The 11,106-nt window shown below is 48.8% G+C and overlaps 1 protein-coding gene across 2 annotated transcripts in view; it reads left to right on the top strand.

The window, feature by feature from the left end:
- Positions 1-214: 214 nt before the first annotated feature.
- The window catches only part of LOC101878658 (plexin-B1), a 74,258-nt gene continuing 63,366 nt past the window's right edge, over positions 215-11,106 (top strand). For both annotated transcript variants that reach the window (XM_034065906.1, XM_034065905.1), the window contains exon 1: positions 215-265. The gene's annotated coding sequence lies outside the window, so the exon portion shown is untranslated. The remainder of the gene's footprint in view (positions 266-11,106) is intronic.

The raw sequence follows: 11,106 nt of genomic DNA, 5'->3' as shown, positions 1-11,106 counted from the left end.
AGGGGCCCTCAGGCCACGCCCCTCCTCAGCGACAGCCAATGGGCTCTCGCCGCTGTGCGCGGGAGTGGGCGGGGCCAGGCAAACCCAGAAGGGGCGTGGCTGTATGGGAGGCGTGGCCTATGGAGGGAGGCGGGTTTCTATTGGTGGAGCAGACCCGTGAGGGGGCGTGGCTTCGGCGGGGCGGGGACGTGGCTCCGCGGCTCGGTGCGGGCAGCGCTTGTCGGTCGGCGGCGCGGTGGGGATCGGCAGCGGAGCCGGGGGGCAGGTAAAGGGCAGTGGGGCCGGAGCTGGCGGTGGAGGTGCGGGATAAGAAGGGGAAGGGGGGATAAAGCCACCCCAGAGCCTGGCTTGGGGGGCGCTGGTGGAGCGTTACTGGGGGGGGGTCATCGGCCGGCGGCAGGTGCCGCGCTTTGTCTCCGTGTAGGGGGATGGGCGCGGCCCCTTAGGAGCGGTGGGGCTGGGATGAGGTTGGAAGGGGTCTCAGTGGTGATGGGGGCTGCGGTGGGCAGGGTAACCCCACATGTACCCCGAGGTGGCATCGGGCTGGTAGCGGGGCGAGGACCGGGCAGCCCTTCCAGCGCGGCCTGAGGCCGCGCTGGAAGGGCTGCCCGATCCTCGTCCCGCCCCTGGTAGTGCATTGGTGCCTCCAGTAAAAGGCAATAACGGGGGAATTGTGCTCTGGAAAACAGCAGCTTTTACTGGGAAAGCTTTTGGAAGTGCCGGCGAGCACTACGGAGACGGAAAATGCCCCGTGAGTTTTCAGTGATGCTCAAACAAGGGCTTTGTGAAGGAGTTTGTGGGGATGCTGTTTGATAAGGGTGCGGAGAGCTTGGTAATGGAGAGAAGAGGCATAAGGTGCTTACGGGCTGTGTTAGTTGAAGGGGTTAAGGTATAGAAACATAAAATCAGGTAGGTTGGAAAAGAGCTTTAAGATCCTCAAGTCCAACCATTATCCCAGGGCTGCCAAAGCCACCACTAACCCATGTCACTGAGGGTCTCATCTATATGGGCTTTGAACACCTTCAGGGATGGTGATTCCACCACTGTCCTGGGCAACCTGTTCCAATGCCTGCCGACCCTTTAGGTAAAGGAGTTGCTCCTCATCTCCATCTAAACCTGCCCTGGTGCATCTTGAGGCTGTTTCCTGTTGTCCCATCCCTTGTTCCTTGGGAGCAGAGCCCAGCCCCTCCTGGCTCCATCCTCCTGTCAGGCACTTGTAGAGAGCGATAAGGTCCTCCCTGAGCCTTCTCTTCTGCAGACTGAAGAACCCCAGTGAGTCCTTCCTCTGATTAAAAGACTTGAGTGTCTTCAGGGAGTAGCCGTGTTCCAGGGCTTAGAGGGCTGGCAGTGAATGGTGCAGCCGTAAATAATGACTGAAGCCAGGCAGCATTTAAAACAAAAAGCATTATGAGAGAGCATCATCATATTCCTGAAACTTCAACCTCAGAGGTAGCAGGAGCTGCCTTCTACAGAAGCAAAGTTGCTTAATAATTAAATCTGCTTTGCTAACTTACAAATGCATTGAAATTATTAACTTGGGGCTGGTTGACTTGGCTGCCTTCTTCAATCTGTTCAACGCTTTTCCAAGCAACAGTAAAAAAGGATCAGAAGGCAGCTTTCTGGTAAATGCAATACCTTTAACTTCTGGAAAGCCATGTGTTCCCCTTTCCCCCTCAGCAGTGATTTTACTGCCTGCACTGAACCCAAGCGGTTAAGTCCTGTTGTTCTGGAGATCCCATTTTCCACCTTGAACACATTCCTTTGCAGCAAGTGTTTGGGCCCCCTAAGCAGGTGTGTTTTCTGTTACATGGCTGCAATCGGAGAGCTTGCTTTCCTCAAATCTAAACTTCCTAGGACTGCTGCTTTATCTCAGGGCAGCAGCCTGGAACAGGAGTAGTCCTGGGAGAATATCCCGGCTGCTGCTGTGGTTACAAAGGAAGGGGCTGCAATCCTGAGTGTTGTAAAACAGCGGGGTCAGGATTTCACTAAACAAGTGCCTTATTCTGTGTATGGTGGAGTGCTGAATGTGGTCTGCTCGCTCATGGGCTCCCTTTTTGAATGGAGGTTGCAGCAATCCCATGTTATGTGCCTTGTGTATGAAAACAGAAATCAATGAGCACCACACTATTGATGTGTGTATGTGACATTGGGAGCTAAGCTGCTGGTGGAGGACACGGAGAGTTAAGCCGGTGGTGGAGTTATTTGCCCCCATTCAGGAGGGAGCTGGTGCACTGAGCTGTTATGTTGCATGGTTTTGCATTCTAATGTGTAAATTGGTGTTTCCCCTTGCCTGTTACATAGGCATAGTTTTTAATAGGGTCACTTGGAAAGGCCAGGAATGTCTAGCAGAATCCCAGCAGAAGAAAGCAAGCAGGTTATGGACAGAAGAATCTGGCAAGTGAAGGTGACTTGTTGGTAATCCGGTGCTGAGCAGACTGTTTCCATGCTCATCCACACTTGTGTGTAGCAGAACTGGAATCTGCAAGTCAGGGACTTGCCCCGAGTTGGGATTTGACTAGAAAATGTTTTGTATAGCATGGTTATATATGGAATTTTCTCTTTAAATGTCTCCCAACATGTGAATAGAGTTAGGTTACTAATACGATTAACAATATTTAATAAGATTAAAATGACCAGCATAACTCCCTTGGGAAAGGTGGGTGCAGACTGTCAGCAGGTGATACTTAATCTCTGCTCTCTCCCACATAAGTGCTGTTTGGGCTCCTAGCATCCACTTGCTCTTCAGAACAGAAGAATTCCATCCTTGCGTGCTGAAAGCTCAGGTATTGCCTCACCTTCCATGTCCACCAGCACCATCCTATTCCCTGCGGGGCCATGGGATCTTCCCATATAAGGGCAGAGGGAATAGCTGACAAGGAGCACACATTCCCTTCCCTTCAGTGCCAGTCTTTGTGCAAAGCAGGGTTGTTTCTGGGAGCCTCGCTGCTCCTGGCATGCTTGGGCTTTCCTGGCAGCATCGGCAGGGGCTGCGAGGGCTGAATGAGCCTGGAAAGCATCTGTTGCTGCAGAAGGTGGCCCTGTGTGCCCGGAGGGAGCCTGCCTGCCAAAGCAGCGGTGCCAGCTGTGTGTGGGGTGTGCTCTGAAGGGAAAAGCACCCACCCAGGTTGCCTGTGTGTGTGCTCGCCAGCACTGTCCAAAGGGAACAGACGTGACTGCGCTTGCTGCCTTCCATGGGTGCTGTTTGCTTGCTGGAGTGGTTCATGTCGCAGTGCTGGGTACAGGGAGGCAGGGTGTCTTTTCCAATAGAAGGAATGCTTCACCTGGGGAGGGAAAACAATGAGTGGGGGGAAGTTTGGAAGAAAATGGAGCAGCCACTTCCTGCAGATGCTTGGGATTTTTGTGGTAAAAGCTCTGCCTCTGAATGTGTCAGGTTCACGTTATTTCCCTTCTGTTATCTTCCTCTCTGTCTCCGTCCTTCCTGGTGCTTGTCAAAGCAAGCTCGCAGGGACTCCGGTTTCTCCTCCTCCCTTGCAGCCTCTCCATCTGTTCGTTTTGGTTTGTTTGTAGCTCTTGGAGTTGTTTTTTTTTCCCTCCTGAAACTTCAACTTGGCTTTTGTAGCCAAGTTCTGAGCTGAAGCCTCCCAATCTTGCATAAGGGCATCCTGGAGGAAGATGATAGGACTTTGATTCATCCCGGCTTGCAGGGTGGTAGCAGTTGGAGGAGACATGAACCTGCCTGCTTTCTGGAAGAATTAGCCCTCTAGATACAAGCTAGTTTCAGGAAACAGGGGTTGGAATGGTGCCCTCTTCGCTCACCTGGATCCTCAGTGAAATGGCTTTGTGCTCTGAGTGCTGGAAAGCTGGTTCCTTCTAGTGACTCTCCTTTGCATTCCCCATAATCTGTTAAAGCCCTGGATTTGATTTGCATTTATTTGAGGTTCTTGGGAGTATCTGATTGCAGGATTACTGTATCTGAAAGGATTCATCTTCTACTGTTCATCAGAACCGCAGGAGGGCTGCTTTGCCTTTATGGGAATGTGCCAGCTGGTCTTGCACTGTGCTGGTATCATTTTCCTTGTCCTATTATTGGAGGCGTCTTTGACCTGATGGATGTGATGATGTCTTTAGAGAAGATTCCTTTTGATCATTATTTGAGCATTGTCTGGTTTGGTCTCGGTGCCGGAAGACAATTCTTAGAGCATTCCTGCATATGCTTTTCCAGGACAAGCATCTGACACATTAGGAGCATGTGCATGGTCCCATGACAGGATACTGTTGTTCCAGGAGGCAGAGTAGGTGCTTGATTCCATTGGGAAACAGTAATCTCATGTGTTGCACAGTCTTCACCCCAGCACAGTGGTGAGAGCTGGAAGACCTTCCCCTTCTGCGTGCTGAGACAAGGGACTCCTTGAAAACCACATGGAGGGATTTTTGCTCTCTAGGACCATATAGGACTAACCTTCATGCTGTGGTTCTCCATAATGATAACTGGGATGTGCCCCTGCTTAATAAACTGGCCTGGGTTGTAGTCGCTGGAGCTCAGACTTGCTCAGCTGCAAAGGTGCCAGAACATGAAGGAGGATATTTCGACCTGTACTGACACGCAGCCTCCGCTGATGGCAGAACCACAGTGCTTTGAGCGAGCTCTTGAAGGCTCTGGTTTTCCTCCCCAACTGCTGAAGTAATAAATGTGGAGGACTTGTTTTCACTGCTAAGACATTCTTTTGCTTTTAGCCAAGTAGCATCTAAGATATCTGAGCTATTTTGAGGTTGCAGGAAGCAATTTAAGTGTCTTTTATTAACTAAAAGTACTGCCTCCTGATTGGGGAATGGGGGGGCAGGAACAAATACTTTTTGGTATTTGGTCTTTTCTGTTGGTTTTGGTCTTTTCTGTTAAATCATGTTTTTCCAGTTATTTTTGATATCCTGAATTTAATGGTATCGTTTCACTTTGGAATCCTGCCTGCCACCCTCAAGAAAGGAGCAGGAGGAAAGCACTTTGTGTTAACACGATCTGAAAGGAAGATTTTAGATGTTGATCAGAATGTGAGGCGAGTCTTCAAGTGATGCAGATCCCGAGGGAATTCCCAGATGCCAGCCTTTAATCGCATGTGAATTCAGTTATTAGCTTGCAGTGTAAACACTGGAAGTCCTGAGGAAGCTTCTGTGCCTGGCAAATGTGTGAGATTTCACATTGCTTTTGGCTTTGAAGTTTAACTACAGAGCAGCGAGGAGCTGGTGGGGTTGAGCTTCCCCAGGCTCTGCTCTGCACCAGTGCTGCTGCTCTCAAATTCCTCCAACTTCATAGCTACCCCCTTCAGGAACTGATAATTCCCTTCCTTTCTTGAAGTGTTGGAGCATTGTCATTTTATCTTGCTGCTTGGAGCTGCTCTGTTCTATGTGGAAAACCTTTTGTCCCTGTGTCACAGGGGCTGTAGGTGGATTGATCGTTGTTCCTGGTGGGGGTTTAGCTGGGCTGGTTCTGTACTGGGGCCTGGAGTTCAGGTATTGTGTGACTGCTTGATCCAAATACCCAATGGTGAGCCATTAGGATATTAATGTATTAAGGTATTAATGGTTGCTGCTGCCAACAAGCTTTGTATCTGCAAGTGCAGAGAAGTCCAAGGCATCACCATTCTCATTTTCTCTTGCACTTTGCTGTAGTTCTGAATTGAAAGGCAGTGCTGCCTTTGGAGCTCCCGGGTTTCAGTGAAAAACACATGGAATCCCAGCCTGGTTTGGGCTGGAAGGGACCTTAAAGCTCATCCAGCTCCAACCCTTGCCACAGGCAGGGATACCTTCCACTAGAGCAGGTTGCTCCAAGCCCCATCCAACCAGGCCTTGAACACTGCTGGGGATGGCAGTGTCAGGGTATCTCAGCATAATGTAGTATTGTCTGTCAACTGAGTTGCACTGATGGGATTCATACTGCTGAAGTTATCACAAGCAGAATGCTGTCTACGTTATGTCCTACCCTTCCCTGCAGCTCTGCTGTGCAGGGGAGTAGTTGTGCCTGCGACTGAACATGGGGGAAGCTGCTTCTCTTCAAGCATTGTCTATGCTGATGAAACTAGTTTTCTGACTGTATTGCATGTCAGTCTCTAAATAGAATGGGTGTATTTGACATCTTACCCTAGTATAACAATTCTGCAAATTACTACATAGAAGCAGTGTTTTCAGCTGAAGGTTTCTGCCCATCTATGCCTATTTAAAAATCATTTTGTTTCAATCTCTGTTCCTTTAGCTCTTCTATAGTTCACATTTTGGTTAGGAGGCCTCCCTATTCTTTGTGTGGGGTTATCTTAAGAGCTGGAGTGCAATCTGTTTCCCCCCTGTTCCTGATTCCTGGAGACTGTGCTCCTTAAATCCCTCTGTTGCTTACAAGTGGCCATACCCCAGCCTCCTGTGTGAGACAGGGAGGAGTTTCTGAGCTCTAATGTCCAAACTGAAATGCCAACCTCTGTGAACAGCTGGCCAAGCAAATGCTTGGGAATATGCTCCTGCCAGTGCCCTGCAACTGCTCTGTGCTCAGCTGGAAATCCTTCACACAGCAAGAATGTAAAGCACAGGAGCCAGGGCTTCAGGGATGCTCCTGCCAGAGCAGGCTTTGTCAGGAACAGTTAGCACTGAAGTTGGTGCAGGGTTTTGGACAGCTTGGAGTTAAGGGCCCTGAAGCAATTCTCTCATCAGCACTTTCAGCTTTGATTCCCAGCTTTTTTTTATCAGAGCAACCTTAAAATGCTGGAGAGAGCAATTCTGGTGCTGAGTTACCCAAACGTGAGTTATCAGATATGAGAGCACCTCAGTAACTCTTCTGGGATCCTGCCTGCTCTCTACCATGCAGTGGTCATAAGCTCTTCTCACCTGTCCCGTGCTGCGTCCTACCTTTAGTGTAGCCAAAAGATGTATGTGCTGGAGGCTTTGAGTGCAAAAGGAGTTGTGGGCTTCTGAACCCCACTGCCATCAGTGTGCTCATCCCTATTTGCCTAGTGCCAAACCTCTTGCATACCAATTGCAGTCTGTTACTGAATGATTCTGCCCAGGAAAATGGTAGAAGGGGTGTGCAGCTGAATTAATTGTATGGGAGCTGTGTGCCACTATGGGAAAACAGGGAAGTAGGCACCAGGGGCTATATTTGCCCCTCTTTTTAGGTAGTTTAGCATTTCGGGTGAAATTGCTGACATGGGACTGCAGAAATGCTGAAGGACCAAGGGAGCCTTAAAGCATTTGTGACTTTACGTTTGGATCCTTAGCTGGAGCATAGTTGGGATTGCATTTCACATCAACCTGCAACTGTTGAGAGAGTTCTAAGACAAAGATCACAAGGGCTTTTTGCTGCTCGGCCTGCATGTCAGTGCAGCGTTCTCCTGGCTGCAATGCAGAGGTGTGGTGCCCTTGCATGACTATGCCTTCTGGGGGACTGCTGTCGCTGTAATGGGCAGCATTACATACCATTTTTACTGTTTATTTGCTTCTTTGATCTAGATTTTTCCAGAATTGTGGGGATTTGTAACCAGAAAAATGTTCTCCAGGTGCATGACGGGCATCAGAGCTGCCTGTGCAATTACAAGATAACCTGGGTGCCTGAAACCAGCTTGGGCAGAGTTTGAACTGGCAAGAAGGCAGAGCAATGCACTGTGAGTGACTCAGTATGCTGAGCTCCTTGGCCACAGTTACAGGCAGTTGGAGTCCCAGTGTTGGAGTGTCTGGTTGTGCTCTGTGCCCAGCACTGCTGAGATGATGTAAAGCTAAAAGAAGGGGTGAAGGAGAGTTGCTGCCCTACAATTGCAGTTCTCTGCACTGCTAAAAGGGCAGCTACCTCCAAGGTTACTCTCTACAGCAGTAGCAATGGGAAGTAGGGGCAGTGGCCATATGAGTAGCTGCACAGGGACAGTGAAAGAGCCATTTAGCCTGTTTTCTGGGCTTGGGACAGTCAAGTCTCTGTCCTCATAGTGCCCAAGTCACCATGGCCTCTTCCTTCCCAGCACTGAACTGATCTGCCAGGGAGGTGAAAGCCGGTGTCAGCAGCCTCAGTGACAAGCTCAGCAGAGTGCCACAAGTCTAAAGGCTTCTTGGCGAGTTCTGACATCCATTCATTTTTGCTTATTGTATTTTAAAACTGTTTCCATGTGTTGCAGTAACACTACTGTGTTCTGGATGCTCGGGCCTTGTAAAGGCATTTTCTGCACATAAAATGGTCTTGCAAGTAATTGTTCTGTTACACTGTGATACCCAGGTCTGTATGTACAGCATGGTGGCATCATTAAGCTTTCCTTAGTGACCTATATTGATGATGGCACTGTTCCATAATACACAGCAAGGCTTCACAACACTGGAGAACTGTCTCTAAAGTCTGTGAGTAAAGGTTGTAAAGAGTAGAAGGAGCAGGCAAGCTGATGGCCGTATTGCAGACTCATGGAGCCAATCATCCAAATACATCTACAGCATCCCACTGTCACAGAGCATGGTTTGTGTTGGAAGAGACCTTAAAGCTCATCCAGTTCCAACCCCTGCCATGGGCAGGGACCCCTTCCACTGGAGCAGCTGCTCCAAGCCCCTGTGTCCAACCTGGCCTTGAACACTGCCAGGGATGGGGCAGCCACAGCTTCTCTGGGCACCCTGTGCCAGCGCCTCAGCACCCTCACAGGTGCCTAAGAGCTCATCTCAGTCTCCCCTCGGGCAGGTTAAAGCCATTGCCCTTGGCCTGTCCCTACAGGCCCTTGTCCAAAGCCCTTCTCTGGGTTTCTTGTAGCCCCCTTAGGCACTGGGAGCTGCTTTGAAGCCTCCATGGAGCCTTCTCCAGTCTAAACAACCCCAACTCTCTCACCTTGTCTCCATAGGAGAGGTGCTTCAGCCCTCAGAGCACCTTTGTGATCGTCTGCAAGTGCCAAACTCACTAGCTACAGGCAAATAACACGTGAGCAGTGTTAACCTTCCGAGTGATGACAGTGATGGGTGTGCTGCGGGGAGGAATCTGTATGCTGGCATTCTGCTCGTGCAGCTCCAAGGAACCTGAGCATTTCTGGTTAAGTAGTTTGGCAGTTTCTGTCGTTGATGGAAGGTTTGTGTCTGTGTCTGGTGCAGGTGGTGAGCAGCAGCATGTGAATCCCAGGACACTGCTGCTCTGGGTAAAGCGGTTGCAGGTGAATGAGCTCAAGAGCCATGGGGTTCTGCATCTGTTTACCTTCCTCCCAGTGCTGCCAGCACAGTGTAATCCTAACGGGTGCTCCAGTGACAATTACGGGCTCCGTGTCCTCTGCAGGCTGCCAGAGCCTGTTGGATCATCAAAGCACAAATGACACCTGGCTGTTCAGCACCAGGATTGTAATCTGCATCCCTGAGTGCACCATGTAGGAAGTACCAGAAGGCACAAGGTCCTAATGATGGAACTTTGCCCAAAACGCAGTGTGTTTGGTTTAGGCAGGTAGAAATCATATGCACACAGTGATTCATGAGGGAAATGGTTTCAACCAATATGAACACATGGAACATCCTTGTTATTCTGTTCTGCAATGAAGAATACCTCTCAAAAATCCTTTCTGTATAGAGAATGTCTTAAACCTTTTCCTTATGAAACTGTTATTTCTGCTGGGAACTGTCCTCTGTGATGCTGCTTTGCTTGACTTTGTCTACAAATTGATACTGGATTTCTTCACTGCCCCCAAGCTCTGTCTTGTGTTTGTCTTCAGGCTGCTCTTTTCTATATGTTCTGAGAAGTCTTGACCCTGTGGCCTCTTTTGGACAGAACGGTGAATGGCTCAAGTGGAAGAAAAAGAATTGATCTTTAGAGAGCTGGCACTAAAAAAAGTACTATGGGACTTCCCTTCGAAGGGAAAAACCTCTTTAAAATGAAAACTCTGTTTACTCGTGTTAATTCCCTTTGTTTTTTTGTTGAATGGAAAGGTCACTTTGTCTCTAGGCTATGAAAAAATCAATGCTTTAATCAATTTCTAAAGTAGATTTAGACTAAATGACTACTGTGGTGTGGTTTGAGCTTTGATGTGTGAAGGTGTCCTAAAGAGCTGCTAGACAGTCCAACGCAGAGCATCACTGCAAGTAAACTTGGAGAGTCTGTAGGGGAGTTTTCTGTCCCATTCACTGTGTCCACAGGGTGTTTTCTTTCCCTTGCTCATTCCCAGCATGGCTTCCTCCTGACGTTCCTACTGGAAGAATAGATAGCTGTGAGCAGGTCAACAAAAGCAGCCACACAGTTCACTCGGGCAGTCATGCATAAACATGAGCAGACTTTCTGCTGTTAAAGCTGATGGGTTGCCTTCCTGACCACCAGTTTTCCATAGCCTTCATATTCCTGCTACTTGGAGCTGTGCTGAGGATCTCATTCAGGAGAATAGCATCCCTGATAGACAGCCAGGTATTAATGTTCCCAGGTAGCTGAGCTGCAGGGTTCACAATACCAAGGTGAGGATTGATAAAAGCCATGTTACATTCTACACTATTGCCTTGCAATGATTTTCAGTGTAGTGGTATAAGAGGCAGGCTGGTACAGTGGCCTGCACTGAAACCTTGGCCTGTGCTCCTGCATGCACATAGAGCATAAACCCTCTAAGGCCTTGTGCACTTTGCTGTATAACATAGAATGAAAACTGTCACTAAATGGGAATGCTGGTTGGAGCTGGAATTTCAATGGCCTCCTGATAGAACAGTAGTAGGAGGTACTAGTCCTCATGATACAGAGCACCTGGTTAACATCTACAAGGGATTAATGCTTTCCATGCAGTGAGCTTGAATAACTCAGGTCTTTGGGGAGATTTGAGGTGGGTGGTTATTGCTTATGATGGATACTTCATAGGATACGTAACTCTGAAGGGTTGTGTTAATAGGGAGAGCAGCCGGAAAGAAACACGGGAGCACACGGCAGCAGGTGACTGTTTATGGAATGTGTTTCTTAGGATGTTTGACTTGGAGCAGCACAATGGTATGAATAATTGATCTGTGCCAACATCAACAGCGTGCCTCATAATTATTTAATGAAATAAAAGGCTGATGCATCTGAAATCGTGGGTTATGGGAACGTGTTGAGAAGTGGTATTCCTAGCAGGTGCCTTCAGTGAGCGCCAGTACTCTGTGCTGTTCAGTAGTTCATCTGTGTTCCTGGAGATGAACCTAAAGCTGCTAATGTTGATT

Source organism: Melopsittacus undulatus, chromosome 9 (assembly GCF_012275295.1).
Source record: "Melopsittacus undulatus isolate bMelUnd1 chromosome 9, bMelUnd1.mat.Z, whole genome shotgun sequence".
Classification (NCBI taxonomy): domain Eukaryota; kingdom Metazoa; phylum Chordata; class Aves; order Psittaciformes; family Psittaculidae; genus Melopsittacus; species Melopsittacus undulatus.
Note: the sequence above shows the minus strand (reverse complement) of the source record. Positions and strands in the feature narration are given on the sequence as shown.